Genomic DNA, 20,472 nt, shown 5'->3' on the forward strand with positions numbered 1-20,472 from the left:
TCTTCTAGGACAAAGGCCATGATTAAAAAAATATGTTCAGTTCAGTTCAGTTGCTCAGTCGTGTCTGACTCTTTGTGACCCCATGGACTGCAGCATGCCAGGCTTCCCTGTCCATCACCAACTCCCAGAGCTTACTCAAACTCATGTCCATCCAGTCGGTGATGCCATCCAACCATCTCATCCTCTGTTGTCCCCTTCTCCTCCGGCCTTCAATCTTTCCCAGCATCAGGGTCTTTTCAAATGAGTCAGTTCTTCGCATCAAATAGCCAAAATATTGGAGCTTCAGCTTGAGCATCAGTCCTTCCAATGAATATTCAAGACTGATTTCCTTAGGATGGACTGGTTGCATCTCCTTGCAGTTCAAGGGATTCTCAAGAGTTTTCTCCAACACCACACACAGTTCAAAAACATCAATTCTTTGGCATTCAGCTTTCTTTATGGTCCAACTCTCACATCCATACATGACCACTGGAAAAACCGTAGCTTTGACTAGATGGACCTTTGTTGGCAAAATAATGTCTCTGCCTTTTAATTTCCTGTCTAGGTTGGTCATAACTTTTCTTCCAAGGAGCAAGCATGTTTTAATTTCATTACTGCGTCACCATCTGTAGTGATTTTGGAGCCCCCCAAAGGAAAGTCTGTCACTATTTCCATTGTTTCCCCATCTATTTGCCATGAAGTGACGGGACCGGATGCCATGGTCTTAGTTTTCTGAATGTTGACTTTTAAGGCAACTTTTTCACTCTCCTCTTTCACTTTTATCAAAAGGCTTGTTATTTCTTCTTCGCTTTCTGCCATAAGGGTGGTGTCTTCTGCATATCTGAGGTTATTGATATTTCTCCCAGCAATCTTGATTCCAGCTTGTGTTTCATCCAGCCCAAGTTTTCTCATGATGCAAATAAGTTAAATAAGCATGGTGACAATATAGAGCCTTAACATACTCCTTTTCCTATTTGCAACCAGTCTGTTGTTTCATGTCCAGTTCTAACTGTTGCTTCTTGACCTGCATACAGATTTCTCAGGAGGTAGGTTAGGTGGTTTGGTGTTCCTATCTCTTAAAGAATTTTCCACAGTTTGTTGTGATCCACACAGTCAAAAGCTTTGGCATAGTCAATAAAGCAGAAGTAGATGTTTTTTTCTGGAACTCTCTTGCTTTTTCGATGATCTAGAGGGTGTTGGCAATTTGATCTCTGGTTCCTCTGCCTTTTCTAAAACCAGCTCGAACATCTGGAAGTTCATGGTTCATTTACTGTTAAAGCCTGGCTTGGAGAATTTTGAGCATTACTTTGCTAGTATGAGAGATGAGCAAAATTGTGCAGTAATTTGAACATTCTTTGGCATTGCCTTTCTTTGGGATTGGAATGAAGACTGACCTTTTTCCAGTCCTGTGGCCACTGCTGAGTTTTCCAAATTTGCTGGCATATTAAGTACAGCACTTTCATAGCATCATCTTTTATGATTTGGAATGGCTCAATAGGAATTCCATCACCTCCTCTAGCTTTGTTCATTGTGATGCTTCCTGAGGCCCACCTAATTTCGCATTCCAGGATGTCTGGCTCTAGGTGAGTGATCACAGCATCATGGTTATCTGGATCATGAAGATCTTTTTTGTATAGTTCTTTTGTGTGTTCTTGCCACTTCTTCTTAATCTCTTCTGCTTCTGTTAGGTCCATACCATTTCTGTCCTTAATTGTGCCCATCTTTGCATGAAATGTTCCCTTTGTATCTCTAATTTCTTGAAGAGATCTGTAGTCTTTCCCATTCTATTGTTTTCTTCTATTTCTTTGAAGTATATTTATTTGTAAATTGAGATGTAATTGACATATAGCATTGTATTAGTTTTAGTTGACAGTGTGATTTTGCTGATTTACAAAATTTGTGTTTGTATCATCCAGTGCAATCTTTATCCATGATCAATATTTCCTGAATGCATGAATGAACTAGTAGAGGAATGGAATAATCCATGGTGATTTGGGTGTTCTGAAGATTCATTTTACTAAAAGATTGTGATTTTCCAGAACAGATGGTATTTCCATCTCTATCTTCTTACTTTTTTGCTGTTCCTCAGGACCAAAGTGGACACTGGAAAAAAACTCTGGAAATGTTTTTTCAGCTTAAGCTAGTCTATTAATAGTTCTTAAATAAGTAGCTTACTTCAAATTGTGTACTAATTCTTGTGAGTTAATTCTTCATCCTTTGCTCATCACAAAATGTTGCTTATTTCTAAATTCTCTACAGAAGGAAGTATACTTTAAAGTCTATTTTTAAATTTTATTGGAGTATACTTAATTTGCTTTCTTTTTTTTGTTAATTTTCAATGTTGTGTTAGTTTCAGTTGCACTGCACAATGATTCGGTTATGCATATACATTTATTCATTCTTCCTTAGAGTCTTTTCTCATATAGGTTGTCACAGGATATTGAGTAGAATTTCCTGCACTATACAGTATATCCTTGTTGGTTATCTATTTTACACATAGTAGTGTGTGCTTGTTTAATCCAAGCTCCTGAATTATCCCTTCCCCCTAGAAATCCCCTTTGGTAACCCTAAATTTGTTCTCAAATCTGTAAGTCTGTTTCTGTTTTATAAACAAGTTCATTTTATATTTTTAAAAATTAGGTTTCACATATGAATGATCTCATATGGTATTTGTCTTTCTCTGACTTACTTCACTTAGTATTTATTTTTATAAATGAACTTGGTAATTTTTGAAGTTTATACTTTTTAACTTGTTTGCCAAAAAATTCAGCCATGGTATTAATCAGTTGCTAATGAAATTCAGAGTTGCTTTTAAAATATGCAGCAAGACTAGATTGATATGACAAATGAGATTTATTGATTTCATATTGACTTATGTCAAAGTATTGTTGTTTGTTGTTGTTTATTCACTAAGTTGTATCCAACTCTTTTGTGACCCCCATGGACTGTGGCCTGCCTGGCTCCTCTGTCCATGGAATTTCCCAGGCAAGAATTCTGGAGTGGTTTGCCATTTCCTTCTCCAAGGGACCTTCCCAACCCCAGGGATTCAACCTATATCTGCACTGGCAGGCAGATTCTTTACCACTGAGTTACCAGGGAAGTCCATGTTAAAATGTTATTTATCCTAAATCTCTGCAATCTGACTTACTCTAAATTTAAAGTATTTTCAGAGTTAGTAATCTTAACTACTAAACAGTCCAGTGATTCAAAAAGCGAGACATGTCAGTCACAATATGTTATGGATGCATTTTATTTTGAGAAACGCTGGGCTGGATGGAGCACAAGCTGGAATCAAGATTGACAGGAGAAATATCAATAACCTCAGATATGCAGATGACACTACCCTTATGGCAGAAAGTGAAGAACTAAAGAGCCTAGTGATGAAAGTGAAAGAGGAGAGTGAAAAAGTTGGCTTAAAGCTCAACATTCAGAAAACTAAGATCATGGCATCTGGTCCCATCATTTCATGGCAAATATATGGGGAAACAGTGGCTGACTTTATTTTGGGGGGCTCCAAAATCACTGCAGATGGTGACTGCAGCCATGAAATTAAAAGACACTTACTCCTTGGAAGGAAAGTTATGACCAACCTAGATAGCATAGTAAAAAGCAGAGATATTACTTTGCTAACAAAGGTCCATCTAGTCAAGGCTATGGTTTTTCCAGTGGTCATGTATGGTTGTGAGAGTTGGACTATAAAGAAAGCTGAGCACCAAAGAATTGATGCTTTTGAACTGTGGTGTTGGAGAAGACTCTTGAGAGTCCCTTGGACTGCAAGGAGATCCAACCAGTCCATCCTAAAGGAAATCAGTCCTGGGTGTTCTTTGGAAGGACTGATGTTAAAACTGAAGCTCCAATATTTTGGCCACCTGATGCGAAGAGCTGACTCATTTGAAAAGACCCTGATGCTGGGAAAGATTGAAGGCAGGAGGAGAAGGGGATGACAGAGGATGAGATGGTTAGATGGCATCACCAACTCAATGGACATGAGTTTGTGTAAACTCTGGGAGTTGGTAATGGACGGGGAGGTCTGATGTGCTGCAGTTAATGGGGTTGCAAACAGTCGGACATGACAGAGCGACTGAACTGATACTGAAGTGATGTATGTTGTCCTTCATTGTTTCAATGCAAATGAAGCAATGGGATGTATTGTATATGCTGCATAATTCCAATTTATGCTTTTTTAGGATAGTTGCTAGAAACACATGTGAGATCATTTTGAAAAATATATGAGTGCTTAAGAACCCTTTTGGGCTCTTCCATAGTTTAGGCTTTTAGATATATAGCATTGTGCTGGAAATATATTTTTTGGATAACTTAATAGTTCAGTTCAGTTCACTTCACTTCAGTCGCTCAGTCGTGTCTGACTCTTTGCGACCCCATGAATCGCAGCATGCCAGGCCTCCCTGTCCATCATCAACTCCCGGAGTTCACTCAGACTCACGTCTATCGAGTCCGTGATGCCATCCAGCCATCTCATCCTCGGTCGTCCCCTTCTCCTCCTGCCCTCAATCCCTCCCAGCATCAGGGTCTTTTCCAATGAGTCAACTCACATGAGGTGGCCAAACCACTGGAGTTTCAGCTTTAGCATCATTCCTTGCAAAGAAATCCCAGGGCTGATCTCCTTCAGAATGGACTGGTTGGATCTCCTTGCAGTCCAAGGGACCCTCAAGAGTCTTCTCCAACACCACAGTTCAAAAGCATCAATTCTTCAGCGCTCAGCCTTCTTCACAGTCCAACTCTCACATCCATACATGACCACAGGAAAAACCGCAGCTTTGACTAGACGGACCTTAGTCGGCAACGTAATGTCTCTGCTTTTGAATATACTAACTAGGTTGGTCATAACTTTTCTTCCAAGGAGTAAGCATCTTTTAATTTCATGGCTGCAGTCACCATCTGTAGTGATTTTGGAGCCCCCCCAAATAAATTCTGACACTGTTATAATTCTGAAGGAGATCAACCCTGGGATTTCTTTGGAAGGAATGATGCTAAAGCTGAAGCTCTAGGACTTTGGCCACCTCATGCGAAGAGTTGACTCATTGGAAAAGACTCTGATGCTGGGAGGGATTGGGGGCAGGAGGAGAAGGGGACGACCCAGGACGAGATGGCTGGATGGCATCACGGACTCGATGGACGTGAGTCTGAGTGAACTCTGGGAGTTGGTAATGGACAGGGAGGCCTGGAGTGCTGTGATTCATGAGGTTGCAACGAGTTGGACACGACTGAGCGACTAACTGAACTGAACTGAACTGAACTGACTGTTATAATTTATAATTCAGGTTTGGATAAAATGTGAGAATAGCTTGTATCAGAACCAGCATTCTTTGCTGGCTTTGACTAGTACACAGAGTGTGTCCACATAGGGTTGTCCCTATGTGGGTTTAGGTGGTGTCCCATCTAAGACTGTTCTCCTGAATCCTGAAACATCAGAAAGCCATGAGGAGGGAAAGGGTGTAATACCAAAAATAATTGACAGAGCTACCCCGCTCTGGGCAGACTGTCCTGTACTTCTTGTGTCCATAGAAATAATGAGTTGTTGGAAACTGGTGAAACTGGATTGGGGAAGCCTGAGTCATCACTTCCTACCAGAGGAGGAGGTCTGATGAGGAAACCTAATGAATGTCTTACTCATGGATATTAAAGCTAACTAAATGCCCAGGACTTTATTACTTATCAATCCTGACTAGAAAATTGAATAAACTATATGGGTCACTTAGGCAAAACCATGTTATAGGAGCTGGGGAAGGGCTGGATTGTATATTTATTTCATATCGCAGCTTAATTCTGGATCCCAGTACCTAATCTATCATGATTGAGGGTGGGAGGAGAATGGGGCAACAGAGGATGAGATGGTTGAATGCCATCATTGACTCAATGGACATGAGTTTGAGCAAACTCAGGGAGATAGTGAAGGACAGGGAAGCCTGGTGTGCTGCACTCCATGGGATCGCAAAGAGTCAGACATGACCGATTGACTGAAGAACAACAGCAACAACAGCAATAATCTATTATGGCCATTTGTGCTATACATGCAATGTTGGAAGTTGTAGTTCCTATAAATGATGTTGAATGAGATCCAGGTTTTTCTTTACTTTTTTTTCTAAATGAATTTTATTTAAATTCATTACTTAGATTTAAATCTAGGTACGCTAACCACCCTAGACGTTTACTGGGTGAATTTAAAATATGTGGATTGAATCAAACCAATTCCCAGAGTCTAAGAAAGTTTCTGACCTAAATTAGGAACCCAAGTTCCATTATTATTTTCAGTTGAACACTACTCATAGCCATCCTCACATTTTGGAAAGAATACAGCTTTTGCAACAAAGTTTCTTTGTTTTCATGGAACCAAAAATGTGCTGTATTTAGACCAAACAATAAAAATAAACTACCAAACTACCTTCTAATGCATGGGGGTTCTGGAGAGAGGAAACCATAGATATTTAGAGGCATAAAGTGAGTCATTGTGCTAGTTAAAACTTTTTACAAGGCTAGCTCTGTGTGTTTGAATTGCATCTGTTACCTTTTCAGCCAGAACTAAAGTGTGTGCAAGGAAAAGAATTTTGCATTGAATTGTGGCTCATACAGAATGTCTTGTATATAGCCTAAGCATCTAAATGGATTCCACATCTTAGGTAGAACTAAAACTGCATCTTTTCTTATTTATTCTACCTATGAGTTATGTTCTGTTGGACATATCCAAGTTATCTTCTGTGAAGCTAATTCATTTTCACTTGTTGACCTAAATTAATCATGTTTTTCAAATGTAACTTGTAAGCCTTTATTGCCTTAAACTTTTTCTTGCTTTTGTTTTTACTTATTCATATTTTTAAACACCTACTTTATTACTGACAATATTTTAAAAGCCGTAATGGAGATGCTGTATTCTTCAGTGACGAACAATGAAATAATTGTTTCTTTTGGTATTATCTTGGAAAAAATTGTTAGAGTAGACAACTGCCCGAGTTAAAAATAGTATTAATTTGTAGCCAGAATGTATTCTTTAATAAAGCATGTAAATACAATTTACCAATCCTTTTTCATTTCGTTTTTTTTCTAAACTTTCAGGTCACTTTCATGAATTCAAAAGCAATTTACCAGTGATTTCTGGGTGCTGGGGCTGATTGTTTTGTGCGTATTTGTAAGTATTGGTTCATTTATTATTCTTATTACTCTTCTGTTTGTGTAATGAAACAGTTACAGTGTTTTTAAAGTATTATTAGTTTTTTAAAAAGTGTTTTCTTAAAAGGAGTATAGAAGAATATCAAAAAACAAAGTATCCTCAATTTGTTGTGATTTTCAGTGAAATAACACAATGGCAGGGCCAATTAAAATAGACTGAAGGAATAAGCATCTTACTATTTGAAGATGGGGCTCAGTTGTAGGAATGGATTAACTTAAAGGGGCTAGTCTATATACACATGAATAATTTTGATAACTTCTGGTTGTCTGGACTTGAAAAGTGCTATGAGCCGGTGCTCATTGAAAAGATGTGAGATGATACAGAATTCAAAGAGCTGTCAGTACATGAGGAGATTATGTACTAAGGAACCAAAGACTCATTTAGTGAATGTATAATGTCTATCAGAATCAAAGTATTCCTCCTACCTTCTTCACCACTGTCAAAATGCTATTATGTTTTAAACGGTATTTTGAAGAACAAAGATACTTTTTCTCAGGAAAGAAGGTCAATTTCAAGAAAAAAAATTGAATGAACTTTGGTCAATGAAAATACTTTATATTGTTATATATTTATTAATATAAATGTAGTTTAGAGTATGTGGCAGATATTAAAAATGTCCGTATGTATATAAGATCATATTTAAGTAATTTGAGTTTAAGAGGTATTTATGTGTGTGTGTGTGTGCTCAGTTGCTTCAGTCATGTCTGACGTTTTGCTGCCCCATGGACTGTAGCCCACCAGGTTCCTCTGTTCATGGGATTTTACAGGCAAGCATACTGGAGTGGATTATCATTTTCTCCTCCAGGGATTTATACGTGTACATTGTTGCAAACCATTGGTATCTGAGGTGTTTTTTACATTTGAAAACAACAAAGACAGAGGAAGCTTCTCTGTACCCCTATAAAGGAGCTTTAGGCAGTACACTTCCAGGAAAGTACTTGGAAAAAAGTAATATTATAAATTAGAGTTTAAGTGATTCAGTATTTAAGGTGGAGAGCAGTGAAAATTCCTTTGAAATCAGTTTTACCTTTCTTCCAGTAGCAGCATTGATTTGGGGCAGGTATTTCGAACTATCTTAAAAACTAGATGTGAATATTTAATATAGTTTAATAAATTTTGTATATTTTTAATGCTTTAAGAATAAATAAGATGCTGTTCTTATGAGACTATAAATTCACATTTTATTATTTGTAGACTTAATTCTCATGCAAAACACAAAATATTAAACTCCATGGTTCATTTGGATTAAATATAAGCTTTCAATTTCTGCAAGGTATCATAGTGAGGATTAGGAGGCAAAGAAAATGGAGAAATGTAAAGTATCTTTGAAGGGCTCTTGAGAAAAAGGATGATTCCAAGGAGCTGAGCTTATCCTATTAGAAATCTGAGTGGAGGGAGATAATTTTGAACTTTGTCAAAATAAATTTGACAAATCCTGTCATTGTTGCTTTATCCTTTCTTTTACCTCCTTTCTCCCTTTTCTCATATCATTCAGTCATTTCTTGTAGTAAGTTTTTAGGATGATCAATTATTTAAAGCTGCCAACATAAGATAATTACCAGGATTTCAACCAGGATGGTCTTAATTAAAATAGAGTTTTCATTTCTCATCACCTCAAGGCTGTATTTCCTGACTTTTCCGCTTCTCCTCTCCTACGATCCCCCGACCAGATTTACATAGACTAGCTTTGAACAGAGGTGATCCAATTAGTTGAGACTTTTTTCCTGTGACCTAACAAAGAGAGAGGGCTTTCCTGGTGGCTCAGTGGTAAAGAATTCTCCTCCCAACGCAGGAGAATTGGGTTTGATCCCTGGGTTGGGAAGATTGCCTGGATAAGGAAATGGCAACCCACTCCAATATTCTTGCCTGGGAAGTCCTATGGACAGAGAAGTCTGGTGGGCTACAGTTCACAGGTTGCAAAAGAGACGAAAAGACGTAGTGACTAGATAACAACAAAGGAGAGAGGCTAAAAATAGAAAGGGCGTGTGGGTATAGTTTTCATGTGGTTATTTCTGGTGTTCAACTTAAAAAAAAACAAAACTCAAAAGACTTCTAGTCAGATTAATTAGATTTTGTCTAATAACTTAAGTAAAAGTCATAGTAATCACATATGCCTAAAGTAATTGTTTTCCAGACTTGAGAATTTCTATACAATAGTTTAGGCTATGGAGTTTGTTGTTTCTTTGGTCAGTGGTCTCAAGCTTTGTTATGGGCCATCTCCCTTCTGACTGTGGAACCTTCTTATTAAAGAAATGTAGCAGGATACCATGGCTAAGATAAGTCAAATAAAATTAACATGGCATCCAGAATGCTTGCATTTCCTTTTAATTATTGCAGAAACTGTGTACCACTTACACTGAATGTTGAGCCAGCTAAACATTCATTTAGTTTACCCTAAAAACAAGCAAATGGGATCAGTGACAGTGGCTTCTTTTAGGAACTTTAATTTCCACATTTTGGAACTGCTTATTTGCTACATGATCTAAGGCAGAAAGTTATACCTCATGGCCATGGGAAGGTTTCCTAGTAAGGTGTGCAGAAGCTGGTCTGTGAGATAAGAAAGGTGGGATATTGTTTTGCACATCTATAATGAATAGACCACACCAAAGGTGTGTGAGAACCGATTAGAATCTTACCCACGTATATCTACTACCTAGGTTAGAGTAAGAAAACACTGAGAAGGAAAACTGTTATCTTTTCAGAAACTGAAAGCATTTTATTCTAGTTTTTTTTTCTTTTTTAAAAATAAAGCCACTTTTTCCTTTCCCCAAAGTAGGCATTGTATAAGAAGACCTTGTTTTGCATGTTAATGATTGGTGAAAAACATCAACAACAAAACCGAGATAGATCTGCTTTTTCAGATTCCCAACTCTTTTTAGAAATTTGCTAGCAAATTCCCTTTTTATAAAATTTGTCTCTGTTCATGGTTTCTAATAGCAAGATCCAAAATTATTTTATTGTCTAGTATAAAAAATGATTATTGCTTAGCCCCATGCTTCAGTTAATAATAACAATATCTTAATTTGGTATAACACTTGCTTTTGCAGACATTTAATTGGTTAAATTTCATAAAACTCTGAGGTGAGTAGGAATTATCCTAATTTTTGCAAAGTAGCAAGACTCAAACTGAGGGATTTAGTATAAATTTAGTGCTTTTTCCATAACACCAATCTATCCTCTTCAGAGAGTATTGTAGGTCTCTTTCTCTTGTTGTTTGATCACTATCTTAGTCTCTACTTGGTTGCTGTACAAATATTTTTGAAAAGTGCAAGCAGAGTAAGTCAGGGAGGAGATTGTGGAGAGCCTTCTACCACTTTATTTCCTCATGTTCCTGGATCGTTTGCTCCTCCCTGGCATTTTCCTATCCCCTTATTGCCAAACTCCACATGCTATGTTTCAGCTGAAATTTTTTGAATTGCATAGATTTTTAGGAAACAAACAAAAAGAATCATGAAATCATCTCTTTGTGGTATTTTAAAATGGAGAGAAATTTGTTTCAAACTGAGCATAGCCCAGACCAAAGCTCCTTCAGTGAGAACATCTGTGATTTTAAGGACAAGTAGGTCTAAGTGCATTATCTTTAAAAATATTATTCCAGGCTAATCTTGACATAGAGCAGGTAAATAAAAAAGATGAGCTGTGAAAATCCACAAATAGGGCTTGAATGCCATTTTCCATGACAACGGGAGCTGCCCCATGAAAGAATTAATGCCAGGAATGTAAGGAATTTAAAATTGTGCCTTTTCAGTTTTACAGTTGTGTGCTCATGTTAATTAGAGATATACTGACATTTGGAGTATCTACATTAATACATACAGCTACTATACATTTGTGAACTGTGGCCAGAAATCTACTTTAATTGAAAGCAGTTTGCTAATTTGAATGTATATATCCATTACATTTTAAGCTTTTAAATTTTATATACTGGTGCCCTTAGATACTTGTTCTTTCTATTCTCTCCACTTTCTGTTTCTAATTTATACCTGAAAGGACAGCCTGGTCTATTTTTAATCTCCTAGTGGTGTTTTTGAGCAATGTTGATGGAATTTTGAGAAAAAAAGGTTTTTAAATATTGTCCTTATATTTGCTGTACTTTGAATCTCTTTTCACTCTCTGACTTTCTAAATTGTTGGTTTTTCTTGCAAACTTTTAAGATGGCCTGCCACCGAAATAAGGTAGGATTTAGGTTTATGGAATTTGCTTCACTGGCTATATTTAAGTACTCAAGAACTACTCTTCATGGTCATACTATGGTTTTAGCCAGAAAAGCCAAGTTTTAGAGATGTTGATGAGATGAACAGTGTGAAGAGGCATTCTGATTTTTCTAGTATAGCTGAGTTTCATCCTTCTTCTTGATGTCAAGCCATGTATCTTAATTTTTGATTTGCAAACATGTTCACAATAGCTTGATGACTTCTAGAATCATCTTTAGCTCTAGAGTTTTAGTTTGTCTATCTTAAAGGAAAACTTTGCATCTATTTTTTTGAAAGTTTGTGTTTCTTAACAACCTGACTGTCAGGATTTTTAACCTAATTGTTTTACCGTTTTTGTCTAATGAAACTCCCACACTTACTTTTCGGACGAATCCCTGTGTACTTATTACACAAGACCATTTGGAAAGAAACTTCCTTTTTGTAGCACCAGAATAAACTGCTCTAAAAACTTGTAATACTCTGGACTTATTTCATTAAACCATTTTACTGGCACCATTAAACTACTAAGACCTGGGACCATTAAAACTTACTCAGTACTATTATTATTATGATGATGATGGCCTATTTTACCCTTTATTAATTTTTTTCACTGTACTAAGTTCCTCTGCTCTTTATTTTTTCATGTTACTTACTACATATTGTGCCATCACAGCACATTTGGTAATTTCGAGTTAATTGCTCAATTATCAGTGATAGTCATGAAGCACTTGAAACATGTGCAGTGGAGGATTTTAAAAATTTCAAAATAAGTTGGTGTGTCATAATCTTAAATGTGAAACATGCCAATATCTGCAGTCATAAAAATACACTGCCTGAGCTAGGCATTTCAGGGAAGGCAAAAACCTACTCTTAAAATCAGGGCTTTTGTCTGGCACTGAAGTGTTTCATCTTTGCTAATTTCAAACAACGTATCTAAATTTGATCTTGGTTTCCTTTTCAACTCTAAAAACTTGGCTGTGATAATAAGGGAAAAGGGAAGTAAAATTGTATTGATTCTGTTTGAATGTTTTATTGGAACCTCACAATCACGATATTCGCTGTAAAGTAGAATTTGGGGTGAGGTGGATCCATACTGGATGTCAATCAAGGAAGCTGACTTACTAAAGAAGCAGAGTGGTCTCTTTATAATGTTTCTGCACTCATTAAGGCAATCCTCTAATCAGAGGACAGTGTTTCAGTGAAGATAATATGTCGATGATTTATTTACATTGAAAGACCTCGTGAGAACAATGACACTTCGGGGACTTTTTCTGTATCTTACACAGTAATATTCTCAGATGCCTTCAAGATAATTTTACATTATGGCAAAATAATTATTGTAACTCTTTTGGCAACTAGGCAAAGTATCATTAAATTTTGCATTAGTATTCAGTTTAGGGTTTTCTCTAAACTAATATAGTGCCAACAGCTCTTTTTTAGATGCTATTATGGTTCTTTCACATTTTTATAGAACTGTAGTAAAGCTGAATTTACTGGCTACATTTGAAGGTGGAGTAGAGCTGCACAAGAGTCAACATTAAAGTGATTCAGTGCCCATTGGAGAAAAATTCTTCTTAACTTGAGATTGGAAACAATGTGGGGCTTGAGGGCAGTTTGCTAAGAACAGCTATTAAATGTGAATATTCCCCTCAAAAGCTGCTTTCTGAACTTGTTTATAACCAGGAAGATAGGCTTTATCATCTTCCAGTATTCTTGCATACAGTTTGTTAATATTTAAAGGAATTAAGTACATATGGAGAAGGGGAAATAAAGCCATAATTTGAACTGAGTGGTGGTCTCAAATACAGGGAAGCAAGGGAGTGTCCATAAATGTACTAATTATGCACAGATTTGAACTAGCTATTATTCTGTAATACAGTAATCTTTAAGATGGGAAATATTGTCATGTTTATAATTCAGGAAAAAATAAAACCACCGATTTACTCCAGCATTTAGAAATATTTTAGCAACTACTCAGTTTGTAAAGACTGAATAATCAACAAAATCTAGTGCATTTTGTTGTACGTTTGTCTCTCTATGTAACTTTCAGCACATAGTTTTATCTGAAATACATATTTTATGTTATCATGGAGTATGGGTATAAATGCTTGTCATTTCACCAAATTTTTGCTAGTGCCGAAGATTAAAATGTGAGTGAAATATTTCCAGTAAAGATAAAAACATTTTCTGCATTCTCTTTGTCCCTTCCTTCATCTCTCTTTTCCTTTTGCCCTGTTCTCTGCCTCTCTCTCTTCGTATTTCTTACTGGAGTTTTTCAAAGATGCAAGGCAGTTATTACGTAAAAAGGTTAATTTCCTAAGCATTATCTCCCATCAATGACCGGCAAAGAAGACTTATCCTTAGTGTTTAATCAGTCAAAAAGTCTATCCACATGATAAAATTCTTGTTTGTATTATTATTTGCTTAGCAAGTACTTTCAAGAGGAAAAAAGATGATCACTAACTAAGGATTTAAAAATTGATTTGTTATGGAGAGTTTATGTGGGTGGAGTTTTCTTTGAATACAGACTTACTGGAGTTAGTTCTCTTTCTTTTCAGCTCACACAGTTTTATATAAGCTCAAGTGAATTAATTCATTAATAAAAGCAGATTTTCTATTTTTATTTCACCTTTGGGCTCTTTTATACCTTTGGAAAGCACAAATACAACAAAATGGTATGTTGGACACTTTATTATTTTTACCTTTTTGACCCACCTATAGTAGATAATTAAGCATTAGCATCAATGGACTCCAAGTCTGTACCCCTATAACTGCCTACATTAGGCAGACTGTAGATTATTTTTTTCTTAAAGCTATGGCAGCTGGTAACAAGCCTATGCTGCTGCTGCTGCTGTCACTTCAGTCGTGTCCGACTCTGTGTGACCCCATAGACGGCAGCCCACCAGGCTCCCCCATCCCTGGGATTCTCCAGGCAAGAACACTGGAGTGTGTTGCCATTTCCTTCTCCAATGCAGGAAAGTGAAAAGTGAAAGTGACATCGCTCAGTCATGTCCGACTCTTAGTGACCCCATGGACGGCAGCCCACCAGGTTCCTCCGTCCATGGGATTTGCCAGGCAAGAGTACTGGAGTGGGGTGCCATTGCCTTCTCCAACAAGCCTATGACTTGGTTTCAATTATTACCACTTGTGTTCTGAGTTTCACTGACTGTAGTATAGAAGAAATACAGATGTTGTTTTCTTGTGAATGTAATTTTTCTTCCAATTATTACATATATATGGCATCATCAATTAGAATTGGTTAAGGTGAGATTGTTGCACATAATTTGATACCTGATATAGCAAGTATCAAGTGCACACTCATTGAATGATTGACAACTTTAGGAGATTCTGGGCTTGGTCCCTCATAGTGGCAGTGTGTGGAAGCCGCTGTTGATTTTGTGGTGGTTACAGAGAATTTTTTCTTGGACTTGCAGTCACAGAATAGATAGCTGCGAGGCAATATCTGGAGGAAGGCTGAGAAAGTAAAGCATGGAAAATGTGGGTATAAACTAGAGAGCTGAGTTTCAAAAAACTTTGAGGGTTTGGACCTTTCTGAGGAGAAGATATGGTTGAACAAATGGAAGAAATACCCTTCCCTCCAATTTTACTGCAGTAATTGAGAAGAAGAGAAAAAAGGAGAGGAATTAGTGAAATAGGAAATGACTGAAATAGGAGATTTTTATAAAATCATAAAATGGGACTGATTTTTCAAGATGTGGAAATATTTGTTTGGATCTGACAATAGTAATTTAAAAGGGGTTCTGTAGTCCAGTCCCTCAACCCCCATAATTATTTCAGTTTTATTGATTTCAGCTCAGTGCATTCTGAGGACAATAGTAGGAATTTTAGGAAATAGCTACCTCCCTGGGGTGGGGGTGCGGTGGTGGTGGGGGGGTCGCGGAAACAATGAGAACAGTTTTGCTTTATCTGGGTAAAGATTACTATGGATATATATGAAAATAATCATTTATGTATCACACTTTGTATTTTGCATGGGAGACCTTTAGAAAGGTCTCATGGTAACCATGACCAAGTAGCATCCTTGTGTCTTCTAGGACAAAGAATCACATGAAGTAGGTTTCAATTATGGTATATGATGCTTTCAGTTTTGGACATTGGCAAACTCTTTGAAATCACACTTCTATACAGTGACTTTTAGTGTGATGCATCTTCCTTTCTTTTCTCCTTCTACGTCCCTTTCCTCTTTTCCTTTCTTTCCCTCCATCCTTTCTATCCTTTCTTTCAATTAGAGATAGTTTCTTTTCAATTAGTATGTATGCTGCTTGCCAGCTGTAAAATGATATAACATGTGTTCCTTAAGTTGTATGCAAGGTCACCTTTTGGATTAAGGACTAAAGAATCCTCAGTGGGTTTCTTATATGAACTAAGAGCACTCTCATTTATTTTATACAATTAAAGAAACTGAGGAACTGTTGGAAATAGTTTTACTATTGTGAAGTGATGATCATTCAAAAGAAATTATAATCTTTATTGACTCAGCAGTTTACTAAACCTGAAGTGAAATTTGTCAGATTTTAAGGCATGTTGAGTATTTGCTCACTAAGAACAAGATAAAGGAATATCACGGTCTAAAAGGAGAACTTTTACATTTTCAGAAAGTCTTCCTGCAGTGAGATATTCTGTGCAACTGTGTACTTACAACCTGAAGGAAGTCCTTAGTTGTGTTTTTCTGGCAATTCCACATAAGATGTATTTGTCTCAGTTCTTGATGTGGGTTGTTTCTTGAGAATAGTTTGATTTAAGGTTAGAGGGGTTTAATTACCCCATGCAACCAAAAGGAAACATTTATAAATTATCTCAAAGATACTAAACAGGAGATGAAATCCAGATATTCCTGGAAGAAAGTTGTGGATTGACCAAAGTTATGATTATAGAGAGCACTGGTAGAATAACAAGTTGTGCATTAGTTTGTAGTGTCCAGAGTGAACAGACTGACACTGTCCCCCAGCAGCACCCACCAGTGCTCTAACATTTCCCAGTTTCTCTGTCAAGAGAGGAAGGGGAAGGAATCAAGTGTCTGTATTTGGCAGAGCTTCCCTGGTGGCTCAGAGGTTAAAGCATCTGCCCGCAATGCGGGAGATCTGGGTTCGATCCCTGGGTTGGGAAGATCCCTGGAGAAGAAAATGGTACCCACTCCAGTATTCTTGCCTGGAGAATCCCATGCCTGGCAGGCTACAGTCCACAGGGTCACAAAGAGTCGGGCATGACTGAGTGACGTCACTTTCACGTTCTTTCAATAAGTTAAAAACTTATTGTGTGTTGTTGAACACCTGTGTGTTCTAGGCATTGGGCAAGGCACTTCTACCTGTTATCTTTAATTCTTTTAACAAATCCCTCAAACCCCTGGTGGTTTTCTCTAAATTCTGATTTATTTCTTACCTTCATAGTAGTTATCTTGTTTTTGTATGTTTATTTAATGTTTATAGTTTTCTTCACTAAACTTATGAGCCCTGTCAGGGCAGATACTGTGACTATTTTGTTCAAACCTGTACACCCAGTTTCTAGCACAATGTCTGACACATACTAAGTTCCTAGTAGATATTTGTTGAATAAATAAACAAATGAGTGACCACAACAAAAGATAAGGGAAAGATGGAAGGAATGAAAGGAAGAAAAGGGCAGAGCTGGGATTCAAACACAGTTGGTTTGATTTCAGATCACATCTCTTCCCAACTATGAAAACATCAGCATGGTTTCACTTCATCTGGAATATTATTCTTGATTATATCCTTAACTGATAAAATTTTCCGAAGTTCTTAGAGCACTTCAAACCTGTTTACATCTTATTCTGAGACCTCTTACATCTTACCCTCAGACTGAATGCCATGAAAAAGGCTGTCCCATCTTTTTATCATGCTGTTGGAATAGTGCAACCATTCTGTGCTAACAATTCTCTCCAGAAATATAGGTTTCATATTCTAGATTTTTGGGTTTCTTTTCCTCCTACACAAAGAGAATGCACTTCTTTCTTTCTCTTCTGAGACTGATCCTTAATTTCGATCCTTGTGCTAGAGTGATTGATGATACATGTCTCGCTGAGTTTTTTGCTTGAGAAGATGTGTGTCACTCTAATTAGAGATTGCTTGTGGGAGGAGTCAGGCCAACCCAAGGAGCTCCTATCCTGGCAGGTGCCAGGCACTGGGGCTTGGTTTGGTCATTTAGCAGTGAGCTCTTTTCACTTAATTCAGTTTTATTGCTTGAATTTTTCCTTTACAAATATCATCGTCAAATACATTGGTATTTGCATGACACTATCAACTATTTCATTTCCTTTTATTCCTAGTGTCATCTTTTAAAAAGCCTTATTATGTCCTTCCATCTGTTTTCCAGGATGGGAGGAAATGTAAGAATGTAGAGAGTAAATGCAAGATTCACCTAATTTTTTTCCACCTACTGTGAAAGGTGTCATTGTAGTTAGACTTTCAGCAGTGCTATGTAGCCTTGAAGGTATACATTGTTAAGGCTGTATAGATGTGGTTAGTTCAAACAGGAATTATGTATCCTCCAGGTATATTGAATTGTATTTAAATCTTGATGTCAACTTAAAGAGCCCTATATAAATTCCCAAGGAGGGTATAAGAAACAGATTTCTGATGTGAAGCCTCTTGGAAGCTCTGACCATCTGAGAATCTATCATCTGAAGCAGTCTGGCCTACTTACAAGTTAGTATCTTAGTAAAGAGTGATCTGAGCCATTAGAGTCTTCACACTGGATGGTATAACAGTGGTCAATGTGATGTCCAAGTTGACCTCTGAAAACTCTTTAAAGGAGATCACGCCAGTCAATCCTAGAAGAAATCAACCCTGAATATTCACTGGAAGGACTGATGCTTTGCTGAAGCTCCAGTCCTTTGGACACCTGATACGAAGAGCTGACTCATTGGAAAAGACCCTGTTGCTGGGAAAGACTAAGGGCAGGAAGAGAAGAGGGCAACAGAAGATGAGATGGATAAAATCACGGACTCAATGGACATGAGTTTGAGAAAACTCCAGGAGACAGTGAAGTACAGGAAGCCTGGTGTGTTGCAGTTCATGGGGTTGCAAAGAGTTAGGCACGACTGAGCAACTGAACAGCAGCAAATCTGTTTTGCAGTTTGGTAAATCCTTTGCTTGGCAGCAAATATTTTCTTCCAAGGAGAGTGTTTAGCTTCTGTTGGAAATTAATTCAACTCCATAAATATAGACTGGGTACTGAGTGTATTCAAAACAGAACATTAGATGCTGCATTGGAAACAAATGCAAGTGTATGGAGTTTCTGTTATCAAGAACCTCAGAATCTAGACATAATTATTGAAATTTCTTATTCTTTTTTGTGTCCCTATGTCTAAACCGGTGTGTGGCTCAAAGGAGGAATTAATAAATGTTAAGTAAGTTGCACTGATTATTGCAGAGGAGACAAACAGAGGAGATATGTTATTCTCTATGCCTTAATAAAAAAAAAATTGTCCTCTAGGGAGTTCAAAAGAATTAAAGATAATCCCTTTAAGAAGAAGGACCTTAATTTAGGAAGCAAACTTTCCGATATTCTTTGAACGTTGAATTGAATTTTATCAGTGGAATAGGGGATGAAGAGACAGGTGCATCTTGTTACTGAGAGAACTGCACAAACATGGGTACGGGATAGATGGAAGGAAACAGGGAAGTATGGGATAGGGAATAATGAGAAATCCAGTTTGACTGAGGTATAGGGTATGCATAAGCTAGAAAATTTAGTGTGATTATATCATTGTGGCACATAATGGTAAGCTAAGGCATTTGGTAGATTTGAGACAGTCATCAATCCAAATAGCTGAGTGGTATGGCAAGAGCTTTGCTTTTGAGAAGTTAGTTCAGCCAACAGTTTGTAGAGTTGATTAAAGGGGGAAAAAAGACTTTAACTAGGGAAACACCTTGTAAGATAGTTTAGGCAGGAGGTAAGAGGTTTAAACAAGAGTAGGTATTTTGAGAACAGAATGTTAGAAACAGAAAGAAGAGACTTTGTATAATGTGATATGCTAACCACATTATATCTGATGCTGGATTATATCTGATGGGGAGCATAAGGAAAAGGAAGGAGTCAAAATTACTCATTGCTTTCCCCTGTTCCCTGTTCTCAGCACTGAATTTTTGAAAAGGCAGAGGGAAAATATCATGCTAATGATCTCATGTCAATGCTCAAATCCCTTGCATCTCATTGGTTAGATCCCCACTGAAAATTGAGGATATTTTTTCTTCCCATGGAGGCCTGGAAGGAAGATGTGTTTTTAAATGAATGAGAATATACTTAAAGATAAAATCACTTGATAATTTAAAGGCATAGCCTAAACACAAAAGATGTTAATACTGGGGACTCAAGTGTACAGGCAGGGCCTTGTTGATTTCAGGGACATAAAGTAAAACTTGGCTACCATGAGTGAGAAGAGTGAAGATACTGCGAATTATGCCATTCCTATCAGGTGGCTTTCACATAGAGATTAATACATGACATCTGTGAGGAACAAAACAGGTGTGCACAGAGTCTGGTTACTTTTAAAACTCTCTCAGATAAAATGATGACTACAACTCCCTTGTTATATTGCTACATTCTGTCCTCCACAGAAGGTATAGTCAAAGGAAATATTATGCTTTGGGTATAGGTCCTTTCTACTTGACTCTTTCAAGGGAAAAGGAAATACTGCAGGAAAATACATTCATGACTGAGAAAAGACACTGAAATAAGATTTTTAAAATAAACTTTTTCAAGAAAATGGAATAAAGTCAAGCTGATTTTGAAAAGGATTCGTATCATTCTCATTGCCTTATTGTTCAGACTAACACTAACATGCATTAATTCATTTATTCATTCACTCAATAAGAATATGAATTCAGGATTCTTTTGGATATGAGGTGGAATTTAAAATGGTGACTGGTTAGTCATCAGGAATTTATACTCTATTATGGGAAGAGATGAAATATATATACATAAATATATATATATATATATATATATATATATATAAAAGGAAAAAAAGTAACTGTTACAAAACCTAGTAATTTCTCTCTAGGAAATGTTTTGTCCAGTGTTTCTCCTGGGAGACCTGCAGGAGTTGTTGTTCTGTATTCAAATGTATTCAGT

General features: G+C 37.1%; 1 protein-coding gene across 3 annotated transcripts in view; it reads left to right on the top strand.

The window, feature by feature from the left end:
• SOX6 (SRY-box transcription factor 6) overlaps positions 1–20,472 on the top strand; it is a 708,935-nt gene that overhangs the window by 139,197 nt on the left and 549,266 nt on the right. For all 3 annotated transcript variants that reach the window (XM_052652397.1, XM_052652398.1, XM_052652399.1), the window contains exon 2: positions 7,051–7,123. The gene's annotated coding sequence lies outside the window, so the exon portion shown is untranslated. The remainder of the gene's footprint in view (positions 1–7,050; positions 7,124–20,472) is intronic.

This window comes from Budorcas taxicolor, chromosome 15 (genome assembly GCF_023091745.1).
Source record: "Budorcas taxicolor isolate Tak-1 chromosome 15, Takin1.1, whole genome shotgun sequence".
Taxonomy (NCBI): Eukaryota; Metazoa; Chordata; class Mammalia; order Artiodactyla; family Bovidae; genus Budorcas; species Budorcas taxicolor.